This window comes from Bombyx mandarina, chromosome 13, assembly GCF_030267445.1.
Source record: "Bombyx mandarina strain Sakado chromosome 13, ASM3026744v2".
NCBI classification, from domain to species: domain Eukaryota; kingdom Metazoa; phylum Arthropoda; class Insecta; order Lepidoptera; family Bombycidae; genus Bombyx; species Bombyx mandarina.
Genome location: NC_143220.1, coordinates 2372002 through 2399266, shown reverse-complemented (window position 1 = coordinate 2399266; position 27265 = coordinate 2372002). Strand labels below are relative to the sequence as shown.

Genomic DNA, 27265 nt, shown 5'->3' with positions numbered 1-27265 from the left:
CCATACCTACTTTGTGTAATGCAATCACAGCGATTCGGTTCTCTTTATCAACTCACTCCATTTTAATATCGCAAAATATTGTACAATGTACTGGCACCAAAATGAGAAAACTCAATGAGCAATCATATAAAAATAACAGATTCCAAATTGAAATATAATATTTTGTTTATTTTTACAGTATTTATAACAGTATTTATGGCCAGACTAAGTATATTACAAATACGCTAAAATACAACAGTTGAATAACATTTTCTCTTCTGTCAACCGATTTACAGTTACCTGCAGAGTCACTATTCGCGAGCCGAAATTTAAACTTCTCTTACGATTTTATATCGCGTTTTTTATTGTCATAAATTGTTGAACACGTGCGAATCGTCGGTGATTAGAATTTCAGTTTATTATTAAAATTAGTTATTTCGGATGTGAAGTCGAAATGTCAGCTGGATTTCATAACAGTGATCACGTTCTTCAAGCCGATACAAATAATTGATTTGCGGCATTGTGGAGACACTCACTACTGTGGTCTCAGATATATCCTGCTACCAGTAAATGCCAGATGGCGATCGCATTGTACTGATAAATACTAAAGAACACAGTTACCCATTCTCTGAACGTTTACAACACCCACAGGAAAAGGTGGGGTGGTGCTATACAAATCCCCTTCTACTAATAACAAATAATTAACACTATTTATCTGCTTGTTTCGGATGTCAAGAGAGTAACTATTTGAGACCGGAAAATTATGTTTAGCTTAATCATTAATGTAAGTTCGCGTAATTTTGTATAATAAGCTACTTAGCTGATAATAACGTGTAATAAGATAACTCATTAATTTCATATTTCTAAAGGTTTTAAAATAAATTTGCTTTGACACTTTAATATGCTGTTTGAAGAAAATTTTGCTAATAAATCTTAGAATTTAAAATAATATTAAATTACGGACATTCTTTTCATCTTTATTACTTGTTTCGGATTATTTTCTAAGACATTTAACTTACAATTGTACGCATTTCCATAAACATGACTAATGTTACAATGTGTATGTCAATGTTAGATACAATGTGAGTAACGAAATAATTAAATAGTCTCTTGATAGGTATTCGAATTAAAAACCAAAGGATCCAGGATTAACATGAATACCTCAAAGGGTTGACAGGGGTTCTTTTGGGGGATCAAATGGATTTTTAAAATGTCCTTTTGTTAAGGATTTCGTACTCCTCGATAAGAAATTGGATTAGGAATTTAATTATCTGACAAAGCTGTGAAAGCAATTACAATCATTTATATAAATAGTCGTCGACGACTTTATTCGGGGATCGAATGATTTATTTTTATTTGATTACATTGAAATTGGAATCTAGTAATGAAAAAAATTTTTTTTTTTTTCTTTACAGGTAGCGTTCGCAGAGTAGATTTTCTGGTGAGTAATTTACTGTGTACGGTAATTGCGACCATGATGATGACCACGACCCGTGGCGGGTGAGTAGTTTTAACTAACGAAGTACCAGGGTAAGCAACAATCACAGCGTGACTATATTTCTGCAAAACTGTATATTTGTATGCGTTTAAGTTTAAATTCTATGCGTTTATTTATCCGTTTCACAGATATCGTCAAACTAAAACGCGCTCGCGACTCATCTATACTTAATATTATAAAGAGGAAAGATTTGTTTGTTTGTTTGTTTCGAATAGGCTCCGAAACTACTGGATTGATTTGAAAAATTATTTTTCCATTAGAAGCCGACATTGTCCCTGATGAACATAGGCTACTTTTTTTAATTTGGGTTTTTTTTTTTTTTTTTTTTTTTTTTTTTTTTTTTTTTTTTTTTTTTTTTTTTTTTTTTTTTTTTCATGTTTTTTTTAATGTTTCCGAAGCGAAGCGAGGGCGGGTCGCTAGTTAGTTATAATTATAAACATCAAAAGTGGTAGGACCTCTTGTGAGTCCGCACGGGTAGGTACCACCACCCTGTCTATTTCTGCCGTGATACAGTAATTCGTTTCGGTTTGAGGGTGAGGCAGCCGTTGTAACTATACTGAGACCTTAGAACTTATATCTTAAGGTGGGTGGCGCGTTTACGTTTTAGATGTCTATGGGCTCCGGTAACCACTTAAAAACCAGGTGGGCTGTAAGCTCATCCACCCATCTAAGGAATGAAAAAATAAAATAAAAGCAATAAAAAAAATACAATTTTATCGTGAACCATACATACTAGATGAGATCGTCACCCTCAAACATAGCCTTGCAGCTTAGTTTAACCATACTGTAAATTGGTGCTACTAAATTGGACTCTATAATAAAATCTAGCAACTTATTTTTATAAATACCAGAAAACCAAAACCTATTACCTCAATCCACAAAGACCGGTCCCATTTAGATTAACCGTCATGTCTTATTTAATTTGGCACGATCCGCATCGGAAACTATCGACCCTACGGCGCCGGCGGACGGCGGAAATCAAACTAATCGATTTTCATTTTGCCGACAGGAAATTAAATCCTTTGAGTCGTTCTCGATAACGGATTTCAACTAAGCACGACACGTGCTCACGAAGCGAAGGCACATATTTAAAATTAAGACCCAATCTGTTATTGCAGTAGGTACTTCTGTAATTGATTTAGAAGCTTAATCATTGTGAACAGTATAAGTGTTCAAGACCCGGTGTTTTTTTTTTAAATCTGTTTCATGCACTGAGTAGATTTATTGAAATGTTGCAATACACTATTTCAACGTAATCTAAATTTCAGAGAAACGTGAATAACATTTGGAGTATTAACTAAAGAAAGACAAACAAACCCTTACCAAAAATTTAATGTGACAGTATATTTACTACGTAAGTTTCATACCCGATCCTGTAGACCGAATGGTAAACAGTCGACGTCGCCCTAAGCACGTCATTACGGATCCTCCCGATCCATTAACGGTGCTTTTAGGTACCCCAAGCACCGGTCACCGTCCTCGTCGAACCCGTCGCTTGTGACGAAGAGCTCGACGAGTGAATTAACCCATAGATACAACCCACTGAGTTTCTCGCCGAGTCTTCTAAATGGGTCGCGTTTCCGATTCGGTGGTAGATTCTGCGAAGCACTGCTCTTGCTAGGGCCAGTGCTAGCAACACTTCCGATTTGAGCCCCGTGAGCTTACCTACATGTTAGGGTGAAGCTAAAATAGCCTCTCAAGGCTATCAGCATAGGTAGGGAAAAAAAATACGCAAGCAAACTCCACAATGATTTTCGTTTGTACCGTCCAAATAACCAAACAGCGACAAAAAACACAAAAGTTCGAAGTAAAAAATTCTCAGCATATTTGTTTCTGTGACCTCATAATTCTTAATCTCCATCAATCACTTAGTCGTTGAATGACAAAAACTTCACAACTTTTTTGTTAATGTCTGCCGAATTTAGTAGCCTCTATTCATAGATCAATAACGCAAAGATTTCATGAAAATTAGTTTGATCTTTGTTCGTGTTTCAAAAAGCTATAACAAAATTTGCAATGTTACAAAATTGTTAGGTTAGACCTTTGCCGCGGTCTGTTTGCCATCAATACTTTCAATCACTTGAGATTTCAATTTTATCGCGTTTCGTGGGCTTATTTTATTATTGGATTTATTTATAATTGTTAAACGGATTTGAAAAAGTTTTCATGTAATTAAATTATCAGCCGTAAGACTGATATCTTAAGATGATAAAATAATATGAAATTTGTGACGTGACAAAATTACAAGAATAATTTTAATGCGCGCTTCCATACGTATCTTATCTATTATTTCTTTCTTCGTTGTTTTTTTGTTTTTGTTATAGTACTGAGGATCTTGACCGTCACGATTAATGGCCTGATCTATCTAATCATAAATAAGAAAACATCCTAACGTCGGATATAAGTCAGAATATATTATTATGTTTAGTAATTCATCTATACACTAATTTATTAATTATTGGATGTGCTGACCAAGTGTTTTTGTTATTAAATTTGTAATACGAGATAATTAATGAAACTCGATGCATTGAACAGTAAAGAATTCCTCTTATTTTCACTATATACACACTATAGGTGTACAATATATTCGGCGTTGATCGGGTAATATAATTTACCAAGAGAGAAAGTATTCTTTGTCTCTATTCAGTTTGCTAAGTGTTTTTAAAAGAAATTGCATCCTAATCCGTTTGCCATTTTTGCGTGATTAAGTTTCTTCATACATTCAAATATAATACAAATCTTCACTTTTATCATATTAAAATATATATCTAACTCTCATGTTCTTTTGATATTCCGCAACGTGAAGAAATTTATTGAAGTATTAGAATTCTAAGCATCTGGAGTCCAAAGTTTAAAATTAGCAAGTACCGTAGTTACTTTTTCTTATGTCTATAAATAATTTCGTATATTAAATTACGAGAATAATAGAATAGAATTGATGTCAAAAATATTGTTGTACGTAATAGAACCAACAATATATTACCCGAAGCTTTTTTTTGGTAAAAATCAAAGCTTATTTCTGCAAAATATGGACTGGAAATTTTAATATTTTCATTATACTATATTTACGATGCAGAGAAATTTCCCATCTTAACTGTGCTTAGCCCTTTCATCTTTGAAAAATACCGCATCCAAGAAATATGTTTATTTTAGACATTGTTCGGACATTTTCTACAATTTTATTTAGGTAATTCACTGATGATTTTTTTTTAATATAAATCGTTTAGTATAATAAGTAATAGCCTACGCTATAAGCAAATTTATCAGAGTATTAAGATTTATGAAATTACCACATTAATGTATACTATCATAATATATTGGGGTTATACCTACCTATACCAACCTATTGTTCATTATTATTCTTATTATCATATTATTATTATTTTGTCTCCTATTATTATTCTTATTATTCTTATTTCTCATATTATTATTCTTATTTTGTCTCCCGTCGGTACACAATATGCAATTTAAAAAACTTTGTTTCAGTTATGTTCTATTTAATAGACTCTTATACTCCACCTCACCGTTTAATCTTCCTCTCGTATCTGTGTACATAAAAATCCGAGATTACACTCATATTAACGTTGCTTACAAACGTAATTCCATCTGGTATGACATACACAAGAGTGGCGTTCGATTTGTCCGCGGCCGGGCGACTTCCCACGGGAAATTAAGAAACGAGATACCACTGACCGCGACTAGGACGGAGCCAATTCACTAGGATACCCATATCTGTTTTCCATTATCGGACTTTACTGTTTTTATGATCGTACGTTCGTATGTGCTAAATATGTTCGGTTCGCACACTGTAATGTTTGCTGTAGGTTTTTGCGTGATGCTCGATCGCTGAGTGTCGATAATGAACATGAATTTTCTAATGAAATCTTTGTTTTTATGTACTTAATACGCCTCCTGATCATTTTCTTGAAGGATTTTTAAACATTTTATTTTATTACTTAATTATAATCTCCAGAAAGAGTCTTAAAATCAGCTTAAAATCGCAAATTTCTGTTAAAGTTCATGTCGTAAGGTATCCAAGGTAATTGAACGAATATTTTCTGTGGTACGATAGATAAAAGAAAGCTTAGAGCATATTAATAAAGACGCAAAAACGCAAAATATTAATGTGCAAATTATTTATATTACAGAAAAACTATTAGCATACAATTAACTTGCTTAAATTCCTCCAAAGTACCAGCATGAGAACGGTTAACCACAAAGTATCACATAGCCGCATAACTAGAATGCAGTAAAACGTCAAATTAAAAACACATTAGCACATAAATGATGTGCTAACTGAATAAGGTTGCATCGGTCTTTTTAATGTTGCAAAACTGTATTTTTGGGTGAGTACATGTTAATAGATTTATTTTTAGCAGAACATTTTTAGATTAAGTCTAAACTTGCCTGACCTAGACTGACCTAGATTAGTAGGTTGTAAATAAATATGATATAAATGGGATATTTAAAAATGGTGATGATGAATGATAATAATTTAAATTATGTCAGACTTCTTATTAGAAGTATATATTTCACTATTTTCCGATATAAAATCAATTACATGGAAGCTATTTTTTAGCGAAAAGGCCGACTCTTGTGTAAATTATACCTGCCTATTGACGTTTAAATTGTGTTTCATTCTCTTAGACTTAAGAAAAAATAGTAATTTCTGTTTATTTTTTATAAAAAAATATACTATGTAGTTAATAAAATACTACTAAATACTATAATAAGTAACTACGTAACCTAACGTAAACTAGACATGGCAAAAGTGCAAGAATAATGTACACACGTACTTATTTTTTTCTTTCTTTTTTCCTTTCTATATTATTGAAGATTCTTTCCAACATAAATAATGCGGTATACTATATTTTAATATACATACTTAAAATAATATTCATTTTAGATCACGATTTTCAATTAATTTAAATATAATTATAACGAATATGTTTATTATTTATATTGTTTTTTCTTGTCACTAAGTTTAAATTTCTAAACAATTTGAACTGCTTATAAAAGATTATTTTTTTCGGGCCGGGGACTGAACTTCCATCGAAGTCCTCGTTCCTAAGGGGCGGGCGGGGTATGTGGAATTGGACGATCCGCAGATGTTGGGAGCAGATCGCGGGCCCAAGGGATAGAATTTAAGACCCTACCCACTAAATGACTCCTCTGTACTCTTTCACCCGACATCCGGGGTCAGAACCTGATCAGAGAAGGGGGTTCCCACCATCAACACTACAACCAGACTCGCGGCGGCACCACGAGGACGCCCGACCGACGGGTCATCGAGACGGGTTGACGAGCAACGACGTCGGTTTTATAAAAGATATATGTACCTAAATTAAGAAAATAGCCAATCTTATTCGTAATCATGACCTAGAAACACTTTAGACTCAATGATTTTCTTTTCAAATAACACAACACTTAACCGCAGCACAGAACAGACAAATAAAATATTTGCATTATTAATATGTACAAACTTTATAGACGCTTTTTTATAATTATTTTCAATTCTCATTAATAACGCCTCGTCGAAATCTTTTACTGCTAAATGGAAATCACTAGATATTGTTGAAGACAGATCATCGAACAACGCTACTTATTCTTCTGAATTGATTCTCATTTAAGGTAAATTCAATTCAATAATTCAAATCGAAAACTTTCAACTAGTACTTATGGCGCTACCCTCCGAGAATAAGTTTTATAATGGTTTTTATTTTATTTTATAACCAGTCATAAAAATGTCTGGGATTTATCTTTCGGCTGCAGCACAGTCATAAACACTGCTTTGCTGACGATACTGGCTGACAACAACCACGGTCTACTCGTAAATACGTGCAAGAATTTATTATTTTATAGATTAACTAGCGACCCGCCCTCGCTTCGCTTCGGAAACATTAAAACACACATGAATACAAAAAAAAAATATTTTTTTTTTTTATAAAGTAGCCTATGTTCATCAGGGACAATGTCGGCTTCTAATGGAAAAAGAATTTTTCAAATCGGTCCAGTAGTTTCGGAGCCTATTCGAAACAAACAAACAAACAAATCTTTCCTCTTTATAATATTATAATATAACTAGCGACCCGCCCTCGCTTCGCTTCGGAAACATTAAAATACACATGAAACCAAAAAAAAAAAAAATAAAAAAAAGTAGCCTATGTTCATCAGGGACAATATCGGCTTCTAATGGAAAAAGAATTTTTCAAATCGGTCCAGTAGTTTCGGAGCCTATTCGAAACAAACAAACAAACAAACAAATCTTTCCTCTTTATAATATTAGTATAGATATATAATATTATAAGTATAAGTATAAGTATAAGTATAAGTATAAGTATAAGTATAAGTATAAGTATAAGTATAAGTATAAGTATAAGTATAAGTATAAGTATAAGTATAAGTATAAGTATAAGTATATAAGTATAAAGTATAGATATTTGCTTCATTCGGAATCAGACAGATCTACGTCTTGTTTCAGTGTGTTCATGGCTTCCTATTAGCACAGTTTTTCTCCTATCTATGGTGATATACTAGAGAGGCTATTTCAGCTTCTCCTTGACGTGTAGGTGAGCTTACGGGGCTCAAACCAGAGTGTTACTAACACTGGCCCTCCTAGCAAGAGCAGTGCTTCGCAGAATCTATTACCGGTTCGGCAACGTGACACACTATGAAGATCCGGCGAGAAACTCAGCGGGCTATGATTAGCACCATCCGGGCACTGTTATTACCACTTCTCTGTCAGTGTAACACATTATTCTTTTTAAATTTTTTAAAAAACTGTACGGTCTAACTAAGAACCTACTTTTTTAATTGATTAATTAAGTATTAAATTTATGGTTTTCTTTTGATAAGACTATTTTCATTTTAGGTTGTAAATTATGAACGTTTTCGAAAAATTTAAATTTCAAATTTTCTATCCGTTTACTTTGTCAGCTTATTATAAATATAGAAGATATAAGGTACAAAAAATGATACAGCTTATAAAATATTTGAGCATCTACATTGAGAGCAAGATGAAACATCAAACGATAGTCAATAAAACTTTTTTAACATTCACGCTTGTAACAAAGATTCAAATAAAATAAAGGAAAAGGAAGGAATTTCTTATAAACTGTCAGAACAAAACGCAGTGTGCAATTTGCGAGGCTATCAAAGGAATTCTCATGAAGAAACTGCAATTCAAACTGATCGCACTCCGTCTCAGCAGAGTCTATTTTACGAAACCCTGTCTTAGTGTTTTTGCTTTAAATCTAGCAATTCCTAGCTGCGAGGAGTCAAGTGATGTGTCATAAAAATTCTTGAATTGATTACAGTGTTTTTGTATAACTTGAATAAACAAAAAGCTACCGCATCGAATTATGTAATTTCAATAAGTCTTCCTATTTGTTTTCTGTTTTTATTCGTCAATTATCATTCCTATTAAAAGTGCTAAACGACTTTATGCTTAAATTAAATTACCAATTTTTTTCACGAATATAGAATATAGGTATACAAATTGATGTAAATTCCAAAATAACACATAAATCCTTTTTTTTATATATATTTCAAGCTGAATATGATTATAAATTGAGGTTTAAAAAAACTCTAAATAAGGTGGAACGAATTGATAAAATCTAATCAATTTGTCTATAACAAATAAAGACTTGTATGATTTATTAATTTTGTATTTTCTGTGCTAATTTGGGGAGTTTACGACGAAAGGAAAGATCTTCCACCGAGCGGATGATATTGCTCGGTAGACCGACGGTCCTAATGTTGTTGTTCGGAACTTGTATATATGCGCTTTATCTTGAAAATGTCGTAAGCGAGATTCAGGCATCTGTCAATTATCTTGCGTTGTATGATGGCTACCCGCCACATCACTCCCCTCCGAGACTGGAGGTCGTGTCATTTTTAATTAGCGTTGTCCGTGCTGAGATTAGCTTGCAAGGGCCAGTGCTGCTCGAAGCCTGCGGTGAGTCGAGGCTGAGCTTGAATGCTGCGTGCGTGTCGCCAGTGCTGCTCGAAGTCTGCGGTGAGTCGAGACTGAGCTTGAATGCTGCGTGCGTGTCGCCAGTAGTCCATGTGTGCAGAGCTGCCACGCCGGAGATGTGTGACCCCAAGCGTTGATGATCCGGTCGTGGGCTGCGATGAGGCAGTGAAGTTGCGTGCCGTAGGACCAGGAAGCGCGGTGAGTCGGCTGCGATGGTCCTGTTGAGGCTGCGATGCTGGCTTGCTGTGGGACGACTGTCAATGACGTGCTTTTATCTGCGAGAATGCGGGGGGATTGTGGTAGCCGAAGTTCTTGATGCGCTGAAGATGAATCAGAAGGTTGCGTGTTCATATCACGTCGGGGTCACCAGTTTGGGGAGTTTACGACGAAATTATACGAAACGAAAAATACAATTATCTTGCGTTGTATGATGGCTACCCGCCACACTAACTTATACAATAATTAAATGCCTTAACTTTAACAACATATAAGCTTAGAGGCATCCGCTACAAGATGTCGCCAATTTCCATACAGCAAAAATATTAGTCCTAAAGTATCGCAGTTTCAGGGTCCTGGTAATAGTGGCATTTGAACTATTTTGGTGGTAGACGTACTCTCACATGAGATTGATTGGAGAATAACTGCCGGTACTATGACTGTCGTATCAAGCTGGAACCACATTTATGTGTTCAGTGTGATGTGATGTGAACAATAATGCCATGTCGTTCTTCAAACGAGACTTGTAGGGAGTACTTAACAATAGGTAGCCGCTTGACTCTGCCCCTGACATTGCTGACGTCCATGAGCGATGGTAACCACTAACTATCAGGTGGGCCATATGCTCGACTGCTTAAAACGGCAATAAAAAAAGCTCTGAATGTTTTAAATAATTGAAATGTAAATTTGATCAAACTAAGACCTTGACATAATCGATACGGTTATGTTTAATACAGCAATGTGGTTATGAAAAACGGATTCAATTATCCGGATAACTCGCAATCCGCTGTAGAAATACGGTATTGTCGGCAACTGGACTGTGACCAAGCGATCAACGAATAAAAATTTGTAATCTATCTTTAAATTTGTAATGTTTTACAACAAACAATTTTTTTTTAACGAAGTACCCAACTGTGGATATTAAGCCCGTATGGGTAGATAGGGCCCTCCTATTTATTTTTACCGCATACAGCCATGGCCTCCAAAAGAGAGACAACCGGCCGTCTAACGGCCGTCTGGCGTAGTGGTAAGTGACATGGTCACTACACAAGGGGGTTGCGGGTTCGAATCCCGGCAAGGGAAGATATTTGTATGATAAATATAAATGTATTTTCCAGGGTTATGGATGTATATTAAATATATGTATGTGTATAATAAAAATCTTACATTTATTTCCGTTATCTGGTACCTGTAACACAAGTTCTTTACGAACTTATCACGGGACCAGTTAACGTGGCGTGATTGTTAGTAAATATTTTTTTATTATTTATAAAAAAAAAAAAAAAATTGGCTTTGTCTTCAAGTCACAGGGATGTCGGTATTCACCTTTATGATGTCTATCGGCTCCAGTACTCACTTAATACCGGAAATGCCGTGAGCTCATCCACTCATAAAGAGCAGTTTAAAAAATACTCATTGGATTCAAAAAAATATCAGCTTAAATTATATTTAAACAATAAAATCAAACAGGTCTTTTTAAGTTTCAAAGTTTTTTGTTTGAAATAAACAAAAAATAAATCAATGAGAGGCAGAGAGCTTGAAACAGTGATCTCAAAAAACGTTAAATAGTAGATAATAATAAATCATATTATAAAATTACTGTAATTCATACATATAATAAAATTATAAAAAAGACGTGTGGCACTCGGAGACTGTCGCGGTAAAGCTATTGCATAGCATTTTTTATCAACTTATGTAATTATAAATCGACAATAATAATTTAATATTAAAAAAACAATAAAATAAGATCCGGCGAGAAACTCTGTGGGCTAACTTTCAATGAATCTGCTACATTGTGATTATTCCACTTTGACCGCGCACTCGCTAGAGGGCGCTACATGGGATAGCGTGTCTCTATTGCTTTGGATGCTAGTTCTAACGCTTATTCGCCCAGAATCAACGGCTTAGCTAGTTTATTTTTAAGGCCACTCCAATCACTGAATGAGTAGTAGGAGTAGTAATAAAATTCTTCGACTAAGCGATAGAAAATGGCACGCCCAACGCATTGTAATGTGATATAATTTTCTATTTTACAATTCCATTTGTCGCCGATAGATGGCGCTTGACGCAAAAGCTGAATCGCGCTATCGTTGTGTTACCCACGAAATTATATCACATATTTTGATAGTACATAAATCGGTGTTTAGACTTCTTACTTTTAACACTACACCAGCGCAACATGTGAATGTGTTGAACGCGAGCTACATAGTAGGCGTAGTGAGGGGTGGAAGGTTTTTTTCGTTACGGAATTTCATTATTTCGCTCTCAAGGCCCGCGATAAAATCTATGCAATAGTTTAAAAGTTTAAGTTAGGTATTAGACTTGCGCAAAACATCACTTCCCAATGTAATGTGATATGACATCACTTTTACAGACAGGTGATATTACTCGAAAACATTACACATCACTCTTAACATTACTCGGTGCGTTCAATAGATACTGTGACGACGAATACATTGTATCTATACACCCGAATCATTACCTAAGTGATGTGTTGATACACATCACTTAGGTAATGATTCGGGTGTGTCATTACAGTAGTGTATTACAATACAAAGTATGAACTTTGTATTGTAATACACTGTTATATTACTTGACAGAGATTGACTTACTTAATAATATAATAATTTTATTTTTTACTTAATATAATTTATTGTGGGATGAACGGATTTCATATGGCGACTTAGACTGCAAATTGAGCTCGACAATAATGTTAATATACGAGAGCAGTAGATGCATTGTTTCGGCGCGATATCCTCAAAGTGCATCCAAGGAGGACTGTACTTTCATTTAGACGCCGTTATTTCTTTCACTTATTAAACACGCATTAAAACAAATAATAAAACTATCTTCAAACAAGTGCTTAAGTAATTCAAATCAAACACAAAAATTAATATGAAATATTACTAAACAATTACGAGCGACTAGCGATTTTACAAAAGTTGCGAATAAAAAATTAAGTAAGTACTTGCGGGAAACTACCGGCTGGCCGCATGAAAAATATAAACACAAATACCTATATTAAAATTCAGACGTACCATAGGTATAAAAATGTACCTAGCGGCCAGGACATACGGTTCCAAATCACTAGGAATAATTCCGTGTCGCTTGCTCATTTATTTTGCGTCGATCGGTCTGTCTCGCTCGCTCGGTTCCGTTCGTGTATTAAGCAACATTACACGACAAAGAAAGAAACATGTTGGGTGATGGTGTGATGTTTGTTTCCTTCGCGTAATGTGTGATGTTGCATTACATCGTAGAGTAATATTACCCGAGTAATATCACTCGCATTAATTACACATGTCTATTAGGTATGCTACTTACTATATACTTAATGATAATGTAACCCAAATTTTCCGCGTAATTGCTTTCAAATAATTCTTTTAAACACGCCAGTGTATCCTGTATTTTACGTTATAGTAAGATTTCCGGCTCACATGTAACAATTCAAATTAAGGGTACTATATACCAATAGAAATGCAACCAATTACTGAAAATTTAAAGCCATCATGACACTCGATTCAATGAATGAAGACAGGTCGTGTACAATTACGTAATTGACATTAAATTGTTTATGGTGAAGTGTCATTGTCATTACGTAAGTAATGTAACATTTAATGTCACGTTTGACATGTGTAATCATAGACTTGACATGTAAAGAACATTCACATAACAATGCGTCGCAAAACGATATTTGATTTCGCAAATTGTATTAGCTTTATGTGACTGATATGGTGGTAGGTAATTTGATGAAATAATCTTTTTTCCCAAGAAACTAATAGTAATCAGTGAAAATAACTGAAATGAGCCAAAGCTATAAATGCCCAATAGCGAAGGGTGATAGTTTTTTATAAATATTTTGCGCAACTAGTCTCAGTAGATGATGATCTACTTTAAGATCATGGTTCAAATTGCTGAAAAGGTACTTACGGATTTATACCAGTATTCAGTCTAATTGTTATTAAATAAGACAATCGATATACCAAACCATTTTTGGTTTAAATTATTTCCGCAGCAGTGTTTGCGTTGGGGTAGGTAGTACCGAACTAAAAAAATTTCAACTCTTCAAAATCCTGCTATGGTATCACTTAAAGAAAAGAAATCGCAGTTCGCTTCTGAGCACTTTTTTTTAAATTATTTTCTTTTTCCTTTTGTAAAGTTTTGAATAATTCAAAATTCGTACAGAACTTAAGCAATATTCTTAACGCTCCTCGTATGTAGCAGTAGCACGCATGATACATCATCGCCATGAGCCTGTCTGTCCTTACATTACACATTCGAAGTTAAAATTTATATCATTGTTAAAACTTTCGCATTTAGAAACCAACTAAAAATAGTTAGTAATAATGGTGACATTACAAAATTTTCTAACGAGTGCGCACGTCACTTTCTCCCATACAACGCATAGAAATCACGAGTCAATAGCCAAATGTGAGGTGTAAGAAACACCTTTATTTTCGTTTTATGCTAGCGAAACTAAAATGAACAAGTGTGTATTATGTATAGTAATTTCATTATCTTCTTATGCTAAACTTCATAAATATTGATTTGAGGCCGAACGCTTAAGACAGTCCCAAGCGAAGCTATTCTCTATGATCTACAGTTAAAGATTTCGAGATTCGCATCGTTTCAAAATTAAAAGAAAACATTGAAACAGCGTTTAACAAAAGCTAATTGGCATTCAAAGAGCCTAGTAGGTCAATGCTTACGACTCGTCCAATATACTATCACACAAAGGACCAAATAAACATTAGCACAATCGATGTAGCTCGTTTTAAAATATCTATAAACTTTCAGTATTGTTGTAACATTATAAACGGAAAAAGACGATTTTGGAATAAGATCAAATAAAAATAAAACCGAATTAGAAAGACATTTTAATCAATACGTCGTTATTTAAAAAAAAACGCTCGACATAGAGGATCATCATCTTGAAATCGATTTAAAATATGTGGCTGATTGGGATCTGCTTTTCCTTCAGGATCCTTTTTCTATACTATCTATACTAATATTATAAAGAGGAAATATTTGTTTGTTTGTTTGTGTCGAATAGGCTCCGAAACTACTGGACCGATTTGAAAAATTATTTTTCCATTAGAAGCCGATATTGTCCCTGATGAACATAGGCTACTTTTTTTTATTTATTTTTTATTTATTTTTTTTGGTTTCATGTGTGTTTTAATGTTTCCGAAGCGAAGCGAGGGCGGGTCGCTAGTAAATTCATAAAATGTGAACATACTAAAATTGAGTAGCACCTACGATAAGTTTAGTAAACGAATCATATTTTCCGTTTCTCTTAATAGAATAATCTCATTGCATCCTGTACTCAATCCAAAAAAGTATCACTGAAGAATTACAAAAAATGTCGTTTTGTTATTTGTACCTGTAAGTACTATAAAGGCATCCTCAAGATTTGTCAATACACCATGCGGTAATGTAATACCATCAGCAATTGACCCAAATTTATAAATCAATGGTTATGATTTGTTTCACAATTTCGTTGTGTTATTTCGAGAGCTCATAATCTCCACTATGGCTTTAGGTAAGAGGGTTATTTCAAAAAATTGGTACCTTAAAAATGTAAAGCCCCCGGATGAAATACGCCATAATCTCATAACTACTGCGTGCATACGTGGATCCGTAAAACAAAATAAAACTCAACTCCAATAATTTGAAAACAACATGTTAAAGATACTTAGAAGTCGTTCTACGTACATCCTTGAATGTATTGCCAAAACTCTCACGGTATTACTCGGCAGGTTGGAGTATTTAAGGTCGCTAATTCGTCACACACAATACATTAAGAGTCTTGAATATGTGTCTATTGTGTTTGTGAAATCCATAATTTATAAATAATTTATTAAATTCAAGGTTTATTATCATTACTTAATCAAGATTTTACATCGGGTAAATTATTAAAGATTCGTTAAATGACTGAGATCAAACTATCAATAAATGCATGTCTTCTAGTAAACATGAATGGTAATGTTTCGGGCAAAATCTTTAAAAAAACGTTGTTACAAAACCTAACCTTCACAGCCTAAAGTTGCGAGTTTTCCATCGTCTATTTAACATTATGATTACAGATTACGGTGTGCATAAAGGAAGTGCTGATAAACTTAATAGTCATTGTTCAAGGTGGGTGTCGGATTATACAGCTTTTATTGTGTTATTATCAGTAATTATCTTGTGTGAAGTTAAATCGTAACATTATAATTTTTCGGTCCGTTGAATGTTTAACTAGTATCATCAAAAGTTATGTTGAATTCACTTTTTAAAGTAAAATAAGCGCGTACCATTTTTTAAATACGATATCATTTTCGTATTTAAGTTGGAATGCAGGTATTCGGCATGTTTTATATAATCATTTGATAATAATCGACCAAAGTATTATAAGTTGATTTAAAACTATTTTAAATTAATATGGTATTATAGTGAACTTGAAATTGGTTTTTGTTATTTTAATGAATGCTCGACATGTTTCCTCTAATAACAAAGTTTGATTAAATGATAAATCTTCTGATTACTGCCGCAACGAGGATCCGATATGCAAGTTTTCTGTACTAATAATCAGGGATGATCCACGAAATTCGTCCACACAAAATACCAATTCAACTATCGTTTCTATCACGAAACACTTTATTAATCACACCATGTTAAAACGGTATTCACACAAAAAGATTCAACAAAATTCACTTGTCAAATTGTACCGAATTTCAAAGTGTCGTAGTGAACAACTTAACAAAATTATACCGTAATAGAGACGTAACAGAGCATACGATATAAATTGGTCCGTTGCGAATTGATCACGTATTTTTTTTCGCCGCTCTCTTCAATTGACTTTCATAAAAGGACACCGCGTTTATCTTCGTTCTGCACGTAATTTCTTTCGATGCACTCAACTTGACCTTGTTGTTTAAAATACTGAACATTTAAATGTGAATTGCTACTAAAATACAGTATGGTGTTCATGATTAATTTGTGCTACTCAAAATAAGTGTTAAACTTTTGATCACCAGTCGCATATAAAATGAGTTATATAAATAAATCCATATTAATGTGCCACAGCCCGCCACTGAACCATAGTTTATCGCTACTACCTGGAACCACTGCGTTCTTATACAATGCGTTTCCGGGATTATTCTTGCCACGTACCATCCGAGTCTGGAATGAGCTCCGCCCGCGGTATTTTCTGAACGCTAAGACATGTTCTTCTTCAAATATGTCTGAGCGAATTCTTCTGCAGTGGTCACGAGCTATCATTGCTAATAACCACGAGCAGTTTTGACAAAGTCACCCATAGGCTCACCTGATTTCGAAAGCAATAAAAAAATATGCTAATTTCAGATTTCATTCACCAAAACACTTGAAATTCAGATTTACACAAAAATATATTTTCCAAAATAATCATAAAAAAAACCAACGTATGTAAACACTTGCATAAAATTTTCTCACAACATTAAATTGTCCAAACTGACTATTAAATTAAGTAGGTATGAAGTAATGGCACGCGTTCGCATAGCTCTATATTTTCACGCTTCCGTGGTCATAACTATTGCAAATTATTTAAAAAATTGAGTCGTAAAAGCGAGTTGCAAAACATAAACGAAAGTCAATGCCAAGTAATAGAAAACCGGCCTAATTGAAGCCTGCGCACACTCTAGTTATTCCATTCTTTATTAAGCATTTCGCAAAACTATGCGGTCATTTAGGTATCTAAATATCTGTTTCGCGTTTCATATCTGTGTTAACATAATCGTTCTCGCTGTCTAGTTTGATGTGTTTTCATACGCAATCGTCTAGAATGAATTCGGATTCGTCCAAATATTAATCGTCGAGCCATCGGGGAATTTATGGAGGCATCAAAGAGGAGCCTTGCGCACATAACGACCCTTCAATTTCCTTTTCAGCCTGAATCCATTCAGGACGCGAAAGCATTCCCTCCAACTCGGGAGTTCCAATCAGGGGTTTCATTTCAATAATAAAATAATATAATACGAGACGCCGATGTAATCGCAGATGAGTTGAATATTAAAATGTACCTTCGATCCACTGACCAATTCCCTCGTGAAAACTCAATAAGCTTTATTTTTGTCGTGAATTGGAATGCTCTTTTGTAAATAAAACGCCATCTAAAGTGTTATCATTGTTTTATTTTATATTATTATCTGGAATTTTATGTAATTCGTGTGCTATGTATATATTTGGTTTTTAAATAAAATGCGTTGTCATACTTGTTTTGAACTCACAGGTTTCCAGCGTTAATAGTGACAGCCGCTGGACAACAAAATTGAGACTTCAACCTCCTGTCTTAAAGTTGATTGTAGCATTCACTTTGTTCTTATGTACTCCGATAACAATAGCACTATTTTTCTTTTCTTTTAAAGAACAATTGTACTGAAAACAACAATGATTTTAATAACATGCTAAAAATCTATTCATATTAACTTTATAATTACTTATAATATTAAGAATTTAGGAGCATAGATTGTTTTTTTAATTGGTTCCATGGCGTATATTTCGATCACCTTATAATTAATGTCTGTCGCTAAATCCTCGCGAACTCTATAATTTTACGTAGAGCCTCCAAAAACTTAACTTTTAATAACTTTTCCATCATGAATTAAGTATAGTATCTAAGTATACATTTGGCACATGGGTCTCTGTTATGTAAATTGTTAATTCATCATGGTATCTTAAAATTGGTGGTGGTATAAAATGAATTAATAACTGGAGATCTGATTATACAACCATTAAAAAAATTTAACTTTTCATATGGTTGAAGACAAAGTTTAAATTGTCGAATTCATCTTTCATTAAATAATAGTCTGCTATCAAAACAAGATTTGATTGATGTTAAATTGTTTTTAATAACTTTCCCATTTACCTATAGGACTATCAATGAATATACTGAAAATATAATATTTTCAAAATATTATAACTATAACAATAGTTTTAATTAACAAGAGATATCCTTTGTGAGCAGTTTCAACTCTCTCAGAGGAACTATTAATATGTTTTAAAAGTGATTTCGATGTAAACTGCCGTTATTAAATACGCATTCAGACGTGCCATTATAAATATATATATTGTTGTTGAAAACTGTTGGTTCGTAACGTGTAAAATAAAAAAATAACATGCAATATTTTAATACGATAACGATTATATTTTTTATTACCGATAACGACTACTGATTCTCGTATTGTTGTTTTCTACGAGTATTGGTGATCAGTATAAAATAAGAAAAATGTGAAATCATATATTTTACAGTATTGTTAGTATACAGTTTATTGTACAGTTTGAACTGTGGTAAAGCTATTTATTATACTATATAATTGAGACATATAACTATAGTCAAGTAGGTGGCGAGATTCACATCGTGATGCTTATAAGATCCGATAACCACTTAACACCAGATGACGTGCGAGCTTAATAGGCTGCTATGACATAAGTTGAAGAACTCGAAAAATAAAATCTCAACTAATTTCCATGGCAATAAGAATATTTTACAAATTTAAATAATAATAGTTTTTGTATATCTGTTTACCTCTTACTCTGTGTTTTGAAAATGTAAAAGAGCATATTCAAACATTTTTTCACGTACATCGAATTAAAAACTAAAACCGACCCTTTGCGCATTCATTCCGAATAAATGATCGGTGAATTTCATTCATAGCTTATAAGAAATTATAAAACTTGATTTACGTGCGTTGCTAATGAAAATTTCATTGAACTTTATTAAACTCGCTGCTTCAATGAATATAATTTTTTTTATTGCTTAGATGGGTGGACGAGCTCACAGCCCACCTGGAGTTAAATGGTTACTGGAGCCCATAGCCATCTACGACGTAAATGCGCCACCCACCTTGAGATATAAGTTCTAAGGTACAACGGCTGCCCCATCCTTCAAACCGAAACACATTACTGCGTCACGGCAGAAATAGGCAGGGTGGTGGTACTCAACCGCGCGGACTCACAAGAGGTCCTACCACCAGTAATTACGCAAATTATAATTTTGCGGGTTTCATTTTTATGACGTTATTCCTCCACCGTGGAAATCAATCGTGAGCATTTGTTGAGTACGTATTTCATTAGAAAAATTGGTACCCGCCTGAGATTCGAACACCGGTGCATCGCTCAATACGAGTACACCGGACGTTCTTATCCGTTAGGCCACGACGACTTCATGATACGTCGATGCATCATGATAGTTTCCCTTTGTCTCTATCTCAATGTAAATAACAGTATAATACTTACTCTCCATCTTAAATCCATATAATAATATCATCACACTAACGAGACATTGTCTTCACGATAGAAAGTGATTTTGAACGATAAAAAGTGAAATTATCAATACGATATAGCATAATAATGCGGCCACTAATGCGGTGGACCGATCAAATTAAAACTGCAGTGGGAGATCCCCTAAATGAGTGCAGTAGAATGGCCTCGAGCAGGGAGAGATGGCGCGACATCGTGAGACGCATCAAGTCTACCCCTTCCAACACTACATGACGATCACGACCACTCTGTCAAGAGTGACACGACTGAGAAGAAGAAATAGAATAATAAATTGAAAAGATACTTTAAGAAGTAATAGAACAGATGACATAACACTGTAATGTTTCCTACATTGGTGTGTATTTCAAATGAAATAATTTTGTTGTTGTTGTAACAATACACTGCGTATTAATCGAAATGAGTCGTCGTAGCCTAAATAATAACGCGATGTTCAAATTCCGCAAACACGTTATATACGTACTTAATTATGTTCATGAATGAATTCCACGATGAACGAATAACATCGTGTAATGAAAATCAAACTCACAAAAATATATAATTTTACAAAAGAAGGTATCGCCGTTCAGATTGTTATATTTATGGGCAGCGAAAACCGCTTAACATCGTGTGAACCGTGAACTGATTCTGGATGAATCTATACAACAGACAAATAATTAAATTATATATGAAAAGAATTATAACACTGTAATTTATTTTGTCGTCTGTGAATATATATTTGTCTCATTTTAATACTTACCTAATAGAACCAATTTGATAGAATTTACAAAAAGAAAAAAAAAAAAAAGACTTTTTCACTAAACCGCCCTACCCTTGGCATTGTTGACGTCCATTAGCAACGTTAACTGCTTACTATCGAGTGGGCCGTATACTCGACTGCCTACAAAGTAAATAAAAACAACTAGAAAAAATTGTTTTTAAAATCTGGCTTAGGATTTAATGTCGTAATCGCTTTATTGCCAATTACCTGTGACCTCGCAAGCCGTACAATACATTTTATTATATGTTAATGAGTATTTTTTTGGTACTGTAGGTATAACGACGAAAGGGAAGATCTTCCACCGAGCGGGTGATATTGCTCGGTAGACCGACGGTCCGAATGTTGTTGTTCGGAACTTGTATATACGCAAGCTTATCTTAAAAATGTCATAAGCGAGTTTTTTTTTTTTTTTATTGCCCTTGTAGGCAGACGAGCATACGGCCCACTTGATGGTGAGTGGTTACCGTCGCCCATAGACTTCAGCAATGCCAGGGCCAGAGCCAAGCCGCTGCCTTCAAGCGTTTGTGAAATATCTTGTATTGTATGATGGCTACGCGCCACAGTATTATACAAATCTTTTCAGTATTGCCGTAAGTCTTATTAAAGAGGCTTCTTATTTTAATTCAGAAATTTATACTTTCTATATCTATACATTGTGTTATACTTCGTGTATTATAAATTGAATAAAAAATCAACTAAATGACAGTTTCTAAAATCTTGCACAATTAATTCTGACTTGAAACACAAGGTGAGCCTTTGCGAAATCTATCGTGATGGCAAAACCGCTGCTTTTCCGTGTCACACTAATTTTTATATGGACCCACTTATTATGTGGCTTAAAGAAAGGGAAAGCTCATGAATATTAAATTGCATTAATAAACATAGAAGCTATTTTATCTCACTTAATGTTGATAAATATTTTATGTTAGTTCTTAAAAGAATAGAACTGTGACTTATTTGACGTCAAAATCATATGCGATGAATAAATAGCCTGAATAGTAGAGCACTTGATTTTTTTAAAGGTAGAGTATGAGATCTTGTTTTGCTTGTAGCTTGGAATCTTAAGAGTTGTTTATTGGGATTTTTAAAATTACCGCATCCCTGTGACCCTGAAAACTGTAAAGTATTCAGAATATTGTTAGTAAATCAAGATAAGTTAACTTTCCTTCCTTCAAACCTGAGGGTCCTGATGAGTTTCGTCCTCACGATGTAGTTTCATCTGATTCTGTCTTCAGCTACTCTGAGAGCATCCTAGACGGTACGCACCAGCTTCGTTACCAGAAGCTGATGCGTACCTCTCCAGACCACTGCATTGGAGAGCGGTAGTCTGACCGGGTCCTAAGAACCAGAAGCTACGTGAACATTTAAGTGAAAATTACCAAAGTAATCAAAATCGAGTTGTTAAAGTATATTTAAACATTTTCAGTCTTAAATTCTTTCTTTATAAGAAAACATCGGTTTTAATATTTTCCTCCAACAAGGCAATTATTTTCAATAACCTGTCGTAAGCTAATCGCAATGGAAGTCATTATTCACGACCGTAAATCACGCAATCAAATAACGATAACAGGTGATTTTACTCGTGTTTTTCTCGACGATTATCTGTTTTTCACATCGAAACCTTGTTCATTGAAGCGAAATCTGCCGGCAAACTTAAACCTGTTGATTAACGTGTGCTAACCCTGTACTATAAGCACCTCAATGGATTTTAGTGCGTGAGTTTAAACCAACAGCACGTATTACATCTCTGGTTTTAACGGCGACATGCAAACTCGTGAGTGTGTGAGCGAGTAATGTATTCTGGGATTAGAAATGCAGTCGGGATTTAAGTCCCGAGGTGCAAATGTTATTGAACGGGGTCAGCTCTCGGTCAGCTCGCTCGAACTGGTTTTCTTCATTATCAAAAGTCAATAACTTTCCGATGCATTCCGATTAAGGACCGTAGCTCAGATTAAAGCACGTAATCCATTTTTTTTTTTTGGGACACGTCGAAGTAATCTGTTGTCTCTCTAGATGACGACGATAACGCAAATAAAACGATCCTCTAACTTTCATTGAAACGAATGGTTTTTGCAGCGAAAGCCAGCACTTTCGCTAAATTCAAATGTTCTTTTCAAATGTTCTTCTTTTTTTTTTGGGGGGGGGGAAACAATAATACGAAATGCGCGGTATTTCATTTATTATAAAAAATAGTTTAGTGAGTTACGTAAGCTGATGTTGGGCTATTAGAAATAACTAATGAATAAAATACTACCAGATCTGATCTTACGACTAAATCTGATTCTTGAAAACATGTTTTGTACTGTGATGGCCTATGCCTGTCCAAAGTAAACCATTACTGTATTAAAAATAGCATCCTAGATTTTTTTAAAGCCTTAAATGGGTTACATTATTATATAGTTATAGCTATAGTTTCTTATATGGTATGGTAGCTGTTTTGCAATTATAATATATAAAATGTTTTTTTTTTGTTTCAGAATCGTCTTATTTTCTTTTAAATTCGATGAATCGACAAAAATCACCCTACTTATTAGAAATGAATTACGCGAAAAACAATCAATCATTATCTTTTTACTGCTCCGGTATTAATAGTTTCAAGGGAATAAAATCATTCGAATGACTAAATAGAGGAAACAGTAATGTCAGATAATTTAAGTAATTAGAAAAGTAAAAGTATTAAAATAAGTTTTATCGAGAAACATTGAATGCCTTTCACTTGCGACTCGTAAACATTGTCTTACGTAAAAATGGATTATATCAAAGATTGTAAATAACAATCAAATAGATCTCGAATTTAGAAGCATAATGCCGGATAACCGTGATTCCGTTTTTTCAAATTAAACATTATATCTTTTGTATAATTGGTAATAATATAATTTATGTATATTATATATCAGGAACATTTTAGGAAGAAATTTTGTTTTAACCAAATTGGTTTAGAAATTGTGGATCGAAAACTAAAGAAAAAATACAAATATTAGATTAGGCATAAAGATTAGTTAGAAAAGAAGTTTCAGAAAACAAGTGAAACCTACCTTGTTTTATTGATGTCGGAAAATATATTAGCTCCTATGAAACAGTTCTGAATAAAATTGGCTTATAAATTATTATAAAATCCAAAATTTTATTATAACAAAAATAAAACAAATTGTACTTCCAACATTAGACTAACGTGATTGGCTTATTCGTAAGAAAACGTTTTTAAATATTATCGACATCATAATGTACTAATGCACAACAAATAAATGTAGCTAACCAATACACTATGCAAATAATTAATTTATTAACATGAACAACCGATATAAATATTTAGTACCAGTTGTTATTGGTAATTGAGTTGTTTACAACTAACAATTATTCTGTTTTATTGGTTTTAAATTTGAGATACCTTTTTAATTGCCACATATAGGCCAGCCAAGTCGTGACCGTAACCCATCGTTCGAACCTTGAAAACATTTGCGAGATTCACAAACAAAATACTATTATGTATAGTAATAGTTCACTTTGTATGGAGTTGAAACAGCCTATACACATCATAACGTAAATGCCGCCATCTACCTTGATATTTGGCATTTAAGTCTCAACTGTGTGTGTATAGTGACAACAAATTATAAGTTAAAAAATCAATAATAAAAAAGTCAATCTTGAATTTTATTTTTACTATCGCACCACCCGCCACCGGAATAGAGTTCATCCATACTACTTAGAACCACTGCGTTCATCCAGTTGCCAGAGATATTTTTTTGGCACGTATCATCCGGCTTTGGAATGAACTTGAGGCTTGTGGAAAGTATTAAGCGGTAGGCAGCAGGTTGACTCTGCCGTTTGATATACAAACTGTATAACATGGGAGTGCCAGACAGACTCGTGCTCATCATACGAGACTACTTGTCGAACCGTTCGTTCCGATATCGAGTCGAGGGAACGCGTTCCCGGCCCCGTCACGTCACAGCCGGAGTCCCGCAAGGCTCCGCCCTCTCCCCGTTACTATTTAGTTTGTATATCAATGATATACCCCGGTCTCCGGAGACCCATCTGGCGCTCTTCGCCGATGACACCGCCATCTACTACTCGTGTAGGAAGAAGGCGTTGCTTCATCGACGACTTCAGACCGCAGCTACCACCATGGGACAGTGGTTCCGGAAGTGGCGCATCGACATCAACCCCACGAAAAGCACAGCGGTGCTCTTCAAAAGGGGTCGCCCTCCGAACACCACGCTGAGCATCCCCCTCCCGACTAGGCGCGTCAACACCTCCGCCCCCGCCGTTCGCCCAATCACGATGTTCGACCAGCCCATACCGTGGGCCCCGAAGGTCAAATATTTAGGCGTCACCCTCGACAGTAGGATGACATTCCGCCCCCACATCAAGACGGTACGCGATCGTGCCGCCTTCATTCTAGGACGTCTCTACCCGATTATATGTAGGCGAAGTAAAATGTCCCTTAGAAATAAGGTGACACTCTACAAAACTTGCATACGCCCCGTCATGACCTATGCAAGTGTAGTGTTCGCTCACGCGGCCCGCATACACTTGAAATCATTCCAAGTCATTCAATCCCGTTTTTGCAGGATAGCCGTCGGAGCCCCGTGGTTCGTCAGGAACGTCGACCTCCATGACGACCTGGACTTAGAGTCCACCAGTAAGTATATGCAGTCGGCGTCGATGCGCCACTTCGATAAAGCGGCACGACATGAGAACCCTCTCATCGTGGCCGCCGGTAACTACATTCCCGATCCTGCGGACAGAATGGAAAGCAGTCGACGTCGCCCAAAACACGTCATCTCGGATCCTCCCGATCCACTAACGGTGCTTCTAGGTACTGCAAGCACCGGTCACCGTTCTCGTCGAACCCGTCGCTTGCGACGAAGGGCTCGACGAGTAAATTAACTCTCAGACACAGCCCACTGAGTTTCTCGCCGGATCTTCTCGGTGGGTCGCGTTTCCGATCCGGTGGTAGATTCTGCGAAGCACGACTCTTGCTAGGGTTCGTGTTAGCAACGTCATCAGGTTTGAGCCCCGTGAGCTCACCTACAAAAGTTAGGGTTACGCTGACATAGCCTCTCAAGGCTATCAGCTTAGGTAGGAAAAAAAAAAAAAAAAAAAAATTACTCTGCCCTTGCTCTTGCTGACGTCCATAGGCGACGGTAAACACTCACCATCAGGTGGGCCGTATGCTCGTCTACCTGCAAGGACAAGTGTAGGACAATAAAAACGTAACTATTACCCGGGCATAAATAACTATGATAGTCCAATTTATCTCTATAAAACTTTTACTGGAAATAACTGGAACAGAATTATGATTTTTCAAATGTTAAATAGCTTTCTAGATTTAACTTCCTGAATTATCTCGAAATATGAATAATCTGTACAGGAAACGTAACTTCCGTGCTCGCGTATCGACATTAACACAACAGACAGGCCACTTAAGTGAGTTTTAGCTCAGCTTTAAAACTTCTCACCTATTGAACAATCTACGTGTTTAATTGTGAACGTTTATTAATTAAACGAAAATAAGAGTTTATTTTTGAGCGCCGGGCAAATCTGCGGACGCTACTCCACCCTTCGGTGTCTCTGGGGTGGCAGTATGGAAATTATACCCTCCCGCCATTCGTTATTGAAGCGTTCTCTCCCCACCAGGACAATACATGGGAAGGTGAGTTTACGCAGTACTATTTAAGTGTAACGCTACGTCGCCTCGGCATAATGTACCTTCCATAATACTATTTGAAGTTCTGATGTGTCTTGACACAAACCTTGAATAATACGGATAGTCTTTCTTTGAGCGTGGTTCTCATTACGAGCAAAATGAAACGCGTGATAGCTTCGTTGCCGAAATAGGCTGCCGATGCATGCATAAAAAGCTACATATAATCACTGTATTATGAATTTACTGGTGATAGGACCTTTTGTGAGTCCGCACGGGTAGGTACCACTACTTTGCCTATTTCTGCCGTGAAGCAGTAATGCGCTTCGGTTTAAAGGGCGGGACAGCCGTTGTAACTATACTGAGGCCTTAGAACTCATATCTCAAGACGGGTGGCGCCATTTATGTCGTAGATATCTATGGGCTCAGTAACCACTTCACATCAGGTGGGCTGTAAGCTCGTCCGCCCATCTAAGCAAAAAAAAATATATATATAATAATATATGTATATAATAAGCCATGTTTTTCTTGCTGGTTCTTGTCAGTGGTACAGTAATAGATCAGGCATTTCAATGAACTAGAGGCCCCGCAGTAGTCGAAATTCGACTATAATTAATTGGAATTGTAAGTTTGTACACTATTATGATTGTATTGTATACTTCTATAATCACAAATTTCGCCAAGGCTACACTATAAAAAAATATGAATAAAGACAAACAATATTTAATCTATTCTCAATTTGACCACAGACGTCAAGAACAAAAGTTTGACAATAAATAGTATGCATGCGTGTGTGCGTCAAATCCACGGTATGTAGTGTTGCTAATGTTTTCGTTATTGATTTAATGTATCTTTTATGCATTATTTAAAAAAAATCTTAGCATTGTGCAC

The 27265-nt window shown here is 35.1% G+C and overlaps 1 protein-coding gene across 5 annotated transcripts in view; it reads left to right on the top strand.

Moving 5' to 3' along the window:
- Positions 1-27265, top strand: part of LOC114249168 (uncharacterized) — a 156469-nt gene that overhangs the window by 40045 nt on the left and 89159 nt on the right. For 4 of the 5 annotated variants that reach the window (XM_089732567.1, XM_089732566.1, XM_028182647.2 and 1 more), the window contains exon 2: positions 1395-1420. The exons of the other annotated variant lie outside the window; for it this stretch is intronic. The gene's annotated coding sequence lies outside the window, so the exon portion shown is untranslated. The remainder of the gene's footprint in view (positions 1-1394; positions 1421-27265) is intronic. 5 annotated transcript variants of the gene reach the window in all.